This window comes from Haliotis cracherodii, unplaced genomic scaffold, assembly GCF_022045235.1.
Source record: "Haliotis cracherodii isolate W230 unplaced genomic scaffold, xgHalCrac1.p SCAF_13, whole genome shotgun sequence".
Classification (NCBI taxonomy): Eukaryota; Metazoa; Mollusca; class Gastropoda; order Lepetellida; family Haliotidae; genus Haliotis; species Haliotis cracherodii.
Genome location: NW_027266268.1, coordinates 32,204,824 through 32,212,236, shown reverse-complemented (window position 1 = coordinate 32,212,236; position 7,413 = coordinate 32,204,824). Strand labels below are relative to the sequence as shown.

Here is a 7,413-nt window from a genome sequence, read left to right as displayed (position 1 = left end):
GTACTCAGGTTATGGAGCAGTTTAATCTGTGTAACAATATATTTAATGAAAATGATGCAAAACAACCTCAACGATTTGTTTTTATTAATCTTCTTAATTTCCTATGTTCTATATCACTGAACAAACTACTCTGTGCTAACAACACACCCACAACCCGACACAGATCAAACGCCACTTACACAATCATAATCTGGTTAATCTGTATCACTTAACGAGTTTGAATAGCTTACTCTGCCCACAGTCGAGAGCAGCACAGTAATTAGTAGTTTAGACCAGGCGAATACACTGGTCACACTTGACTGGTCTGTCTGATGATTTGGTCACCTGCCAAATGGGATGTCTGACAATTGGATGTGAACCTTACAGAGAAAGTTATTTTATGAACGCGTCACGTGTTACAAAAGAGATGACCATTATCTAAGTAAAATACTTCTAAGATCATAAAGGACATAACATTGAATAAAGTGAAATTCATTTTCGACAAACTCTTATGAACAAATTTAAAACAGTGTGGGCAGATTCTATTTTCTAAAAGGGTTGTTGGGTTGTAAATCGTCCTGTTTCGATCCAGAGCTAAAACGAGCTAAAATGCGACGGTGATCCCTGTATTTAAAACATAAGGAGCAACAACGTTACGATCATGAAAGTTCTTAATGTATTGCCCTTAACATTATGTTTATCGTTCCAAAGCTCTGTTCTCTAGCTCAGTTCATCTTTGTTTATGAGAACGTTCTTAATATGGGCAATTTTCTTCTTTCGGGACATTGGAGCAGTTAAAACATCATAAATATTAAGATTACAGGCAATTTTAACAACTTTAGAATTCCATGAACTTTTACATAGTAACCATTTTCTTCATGAAAGCGTTACAAGTACTGTTAAATCTTGGGGTAGTCTAAACACATTAGCATGTAATGTAACAAACGGGGAGGAGAGACCCATGTCTCCATTAGTGGCTATACTGGAGGTACCGTTACTAACACCAAGAAATAATTTACAGGCTCTATTTTGGATTAGATTAACGTTTTATCCTCATATACCAGAGCCATCGAACATTACCGGCTCCACAAGACTTTCATACAGTTTTATAAAAACATCATAAGACATACACCCAACAGAATAAGACAAGGCATGGCTGGCAGAATTGTACAACTCTTTCACAGTTTCACATATCTAGATGCTCGTCAACCCGTAGTCCCAGATAACGATATGATTCTACATAGACCAGTGTTTGCCCAGCGTAGAGGAATCTGGTTAATCTGTATCACTTAACGAGTTTGAATAGCTTACTCTGCCCACAGTCGAGAGCAGCACAGTAATTATTAGTTTAGACCAGGCGAATACACTGGTCACACTTGATTGGTCTGTCTGATGATTCGGTCACCTGCCATTACACCTTTTTACAAGATGGAAAACGTCTTTGCTGTTAGTGATTACATATAAAGACATCTAACCAATTCACAGGCTATACGTTGTAGAACAGAATGCTATGCCAAGTCATTCCTACCTGATACCATTAATAATTGGAATAGTCACCGGAAAAAGAGGATTATTAAACTTGGAGAATGTTATATTCAGTTAAGCCATGATACCAGATTTTGTCACTTTAAACTTCCATCGGCTTAAAAAACATATCTCAGATAACACATCATGCATGCTCTTGTGGCTGTGAGTTTCTAATCAGTGGTTTATTGGAAACAATTTGAACAGTGCCTAATTTAGCTATTTTGAACTCGGCCATGTACATCCGACGTTCGGGTGGATTTGCACATATATAATAACTAGTAGTAAGAATTAATACATACTTTGAGACACGTATTAAGTATTAAACAGTTAAATAGCTTTTCTTAGGAAACCCCTTTCCATCAACCGCACTGTTGACCTATCTTTTTTGTTCTGTTTTGATGTATTGATGTATTATTTAATACAATGTGTATATCTCCCCTCATCCCAATGTTAATAAAAGGAAGCTTGGTGGGTACTTTTGGGATATAAGAAATGAATACAGACTGCCATACTGTCTGAATGTCTTAACAATCACCGGGTGTGACCACGTAGACAGGATATCATTCGGGTTTCTCATAATTACTCCATGAGCATGCTGGGTATTGTAGCTTGGAGATATTAAATGCAAGTTTGTTATCAGAGGAGATTGATAGTGAACTTTTAGTACCAGTTAGATATGATATCTATATGACTTCTTTCTGTTTGACAAAGGATTAAGGGTATATGTGTGGGTAATCCTTTCACGCTGATGAAACAAAGTCACTCTTCTAGTTCATGTAATCTACGTCAAATAAGATCAGGACACATTATTACAACATACTCAGGATACCAATAACAACGAAATGTACAAATTAACAAACATGATCAATATTATTATTACATGTTAATGCCATGTATGTAAATATAGCTATATAAACATATGTTTAATTTTTCAGCTTGTGTGAAGTCGTCCATAAATACAAGAAAACGTATATTTTCCCAAAATTATATTACCCTCAAAAGGGCAATTATATTCATGTTACATTTTTTCAGTCTTTTTTTTAATTCGAATTACGTAACATTTATGTTACTTTGATTTTATTAGACCCATGTTGTTGTCACAGACCCAGGGATTGACTAGGTTCATTACATGTCATAAAAGTGCCGGGACATGTGGTGGCAATACATTCTCTAATTAACACCTGTCACAAAGGGACGGGCAATTTGGGTTTGTCCTCAGGGAATGTGTTATGCAATTTGTGTATTCACGAAATAACATTCAACAAATTATGTACATGGTCCTGTGATGTAGGATTGATGCATTCGTACTTCTTATGAATAAATGAATTGCATTTTTTTTCTTAACCATGTGCGAAATACGCATAATGTCGGAAAGCGCAAGTTAAATACTGACTTCATCCCAAAATAAATCACAAACCCTCTCTTATAATTTGTATATTATTCTATATTTTAATTATGTAAATCACGTTCCTGTCACTTTTAATTATTTTCCCAAAGATCAAAGATTAAAGCAGTTATCAAGATTTATTTTCCATATCTTTAGAAATGCTTAATCTTTATATTGAAACTGCCATCATGATGTATTATTATTATTATTATTGATGTACATATGGTTTGCACCCAACCATGCGCGTGCCAAATTATACAGCGTCAAGCTTTTAGAGCGCCAACTAAGTTTTCCAAAGTAGAAATTAAGCCAAATGAATATATATCAAGTTTCCTTTTGCTAGAACATATGCATGCAGTTGTGTTTTTTCAAGGTAATCTTCGTTCTCTCATTGATAAAAATATTAAAAGAACAAGTATTATAAAATATAATACGGGAATATATTACACACGTTATTTACGCATCCGGTTGCTCATAATACAATGCTAGTAAACAATATTTTTGTTCCAGGGAGTGAATATCAATTAGGCCAAGCCAGCTCAACATCTCATTCACTTATAAAAGACAACTTCATCATAAACATAGTCATCATCGGAGTATTAACAGTTTTTATGTGTGACGCTACATTCCCCGTTATAGTGCAAGTATCCATGATAGAAAACGTATGATGTCTGGAAACGTAAGATCCGATGATTGTGTTATGAATAATAATAATAACGGCATGTTTGATGCTGAACGCTCTGAACGAAAACAGGACAATCCGCCATTGTAGTCCGGCAACACAATATTTTCGTAGTATTTTTAAAAAATAATCTTTGATAATATTTTGTAGATGATTTTTGCAAGGACTACCGTTTTACAAAACGCGATTTTCCGCGTTTCCGCCGGGATTTCACATTATAACAATGTATATCTACAATGAAACCGACAGCTCAGAACAAACCAAATTCAGCACTTTCAAGTAGTGATAAAATAGTTTTCATCCTCTGTGCAATCCACTCTGTTGGCATATGTGCACGAGAGCATGTTACAAAACACATCGCGGCCTCCCCGTAAAACGAATCCAAGCTCAAACACTTTCAATACAGAAGTTACCGCCAATGCAATCGCCCCCGACAGCTAATCCTCTCTGTGCATTTGACCATAAAGTCTACTCACATACCAAGCACCGCGCCAGGAAAAGTACCAGACGCCTCAACCGCCCACCCGTCAATATCATTGCAAGGACAGTATGTACTCCCGCTAACAGTGTGGAGTACTAATGAAACATTCCAGTAATGTTACCCGCCACTATATCAGTTTTTTTGTAACTTGCTGATACTATTTTGCACATACAAAACAGATATAGAGTAATACATAGCAATTATCATCCTTTACCAACATATACAAAGAAACACAGTGCTCAACTTAAAACACTTCAATTTGCACATATATACTATTTATACACAAATACATAATAATTATCTCCCTTTACCAATATATACAAAGAAAACAAATTTGGATACACCATATATACAAATTTGTATATTTTTGTATATGTCGTATATACAAACTCTGATATTTTTGTATATATCATCATTCCAATCTTGTATATCCTTTGGAAATATCATCTTTCCAAAGGATATACAAGCTTGTATATATGGATTTTTTTTTGCAGTGCAGCCACCGCGCTATGAGCAAGGTCTACTTTTGGACGATCGTGTGTAACCCGCCACCCTCTACCTTGTCCGTAAGAGCTACCCCGCACCAGGCCGAAGAGATCACCTTAAAAGAGAGCCCTACATGGTTTTCATCGAAGGAAGCGTGCATCACATCTCTTAAAGAAGCTTGGCAGATTGGAGTGGACCTACCCGATTCATAAGGCGGGCCTGTAGGTTATATGTACAAAAAGGTTCGCTTCACACCATGAGTGAGTGTATTCGAGATAACGTGGATTTTCTTCACGTACTGAGTCGGTCTAAGCCTGTACAGCGTAAAACATTACTGTCTCGGTTGTATGTAGAAAACACCTCCCCTGGTTGGTCCCGTGCGAGGATGTAGGGAGCCTGGAGTCCGGGCTCCGTCACCTCGCCAGTGCTCTCCTCTACCCACGGGGCGGGACTTTCTCCCCATGGGCGTGGTTGGAGCTCACTACCAGCAGCATCGGTATCCATACTCCCGCCGGACTGCGATGGTAGGACACGGTGTCCCTCTATCATCTGATGACGGTAGAGAGACAACCGATCCTCGAAACGCCTATGACACGTCCGGCAGGTAGTACAACCATCCGATGCTGCGATGCGGGACGATGAGGGAGCTGGTGATAGAATAAAATTCAATGTATGAATACTGGGCTCGCATATAACAGCATCGTTCACTCACTCACTCACTCACTACGAGCTGCTTCAAATAGATATCATGACTAACATATTGTACAATACTTTCAAAGCGAATATATATAAACACCATGACGGATTGAATTAATACATATAATTCAGGGCTAGCTAAAACCCATAGCTTATAAAATACTATTCAATATCTACCTCCACTAGCACGAGAGTTTCCCACCCTTGCAACCAGCCCCGAGGAGGTGGACGGTGTAGGCTGGTTTGTAGAGGTTGTCCCTGAAATACAAAACAGTTTACTGAAAACATCCCTCTCAATGCTATCTACAAACACACGACACACATATATTGAAACCCTATGCGGTATGAACCTCGTTAATACTAACCCTGTACATGGATGAATGACGTGATAGATAGATACAAAATAGAACTCACCCCCAATAACCGGTATTGCTCTAGAGGTAGTCGGCCGTGCGTCATCACGCGACGTCTGTGTTGCGCCTGTGGAGAAAAGATATGTTCAATCTATAGCATCTGAGCATATTTTATTCGAGTGAAATGATAAGCTCGAAGTCACGAATGTGATATTTTCAATACAGTTAATAACCCATTTCTTTCACACTTTTACTGTAGATGGCATTATGAACATTCAACTTACCACTAGAATGACACCGTCGAAAATGCACGGCCAAGTCACGGGGAGAGGGTAACACCTCCGGGCATTTCTGTATGTAGAAATAAAGCAGTGTTCTTAAGGGACTTTATAGGTTTAGTAACGATACTCATACTAACATAGCATGATGTCCTTGTTTTCAACATAGAATGAACCACATGTGTTTAAATGAAAATTACCTTTTAAAAAGCATAGGAAGTTAAATAAAAGTCCCACACATATTCGCTTAAATCTAATGAAATTACCCTTACATTCACGAAAATAAACTTACGCTACAACGGTATTCCGAAAGTTGGTGTTGCGAGCAGGCAGCGCACTTGTGCTGGTTTAGTTTTTGTTTGGAAGCAAAACTTTTGGAGCATTTCTCACAAACAAAGCGCTACCCTTCGTGAGCAGAACTCCCGTGTAATCACTTTTACTAACACATACCTTTTCACTCAGCCTGAAACATTTGTAAGCTGTATAGTATTCTCATTTAATATAAACGAAATAAGTCATTAAGTAATACACTTACGCGTTTGATGAATCCATGTTTTCCGTGCTGACTGTTGAAACTGAAATGATGCTCTGATATTCGGTGTGGTGTTTGTTTAGGACGTTTCTATGATGAATGATTGCCATATAGTAACTAGCCATTCAACGCACCTGTATAGCTCACTGTAAGCATGACTGACAGCTTGGGGTATGGAGCACCATGAATAAGCACCTGTGTATCTATCTGTACGGTCACACGGAAAAGATGTTGAACACTGAGCAATTCAGATATTATTATTATGTACACACCTGCACGTTGGCTAGCTCGGTGCCTGACCTCAATTTTAATAGTATAGTCTAGGCTAGTATAGACATAGTATAGTCATCCTATCCGATAACGTGACTTGGAGGACAGGGCTGAATAAGTGAACGCCCTCTATACAAATGGTTCACAATAGTACGCAGCGCGGGTGATTCAAAAATAAGGCTGCCTTCAGCGTTATAGTCAATGCAGGGTAGAAGGACTTGTACTGCTCGTTGCCATGACTCAAGGAAAGTACTGTGATCTTCTAGGTAATAAGCGATAACACCGAGCAAAGTGAAAAGCATTCAGTGTGGTACGGAAGGCCTCTGCGCTGTAAATAATTCACTTTGGGTTCAAATCTGTTTCATATACTGCGGGCCTAGTCAAGTGATGCACACGTGACGTGGTAGAAGTGTTCAAACATGTCTCAACACACGAGTCTGTATGAGAAAGTAATGTCATCATAGATATGAATAAACCTGCTTCGACATATATTTCCAATAAAACATTTTCCTCGTCAAACAATTTTCCATGATAAACTCTGTTCGTGCCGTCACACTGCTACATGTACTCATCAGTTTTATATTTAACAGACATGGTTCTAACTATCTATTGTCAAAATAGCACGTTCTGAAATAAAACTGGGGGTGACATGACTACCTCGTTGTTGCGCGCTAAATGTAAACTACACTGATAGCTTGCTGATTGTGAAGTCTTATCTATTTTGTCTATATTTTTTCTATAC

At 38.1% G+C, this 7,413-nt stretch overlaps 1 pseudogene; it reads right to left on the bottom strand.

The window, feature by feature from the left end:
- Nucleotides 1-4,833: 4,833 nt before the first annotated feature.
- Nucleotides 4,834-6,526, bottom strand: LOC139458620 (zinc finger protein 689-like; annotated as a pseudogene).
- Between the last annotated feature and the right edge of the window lie 887 nt (nucleotides 6,527-7,413).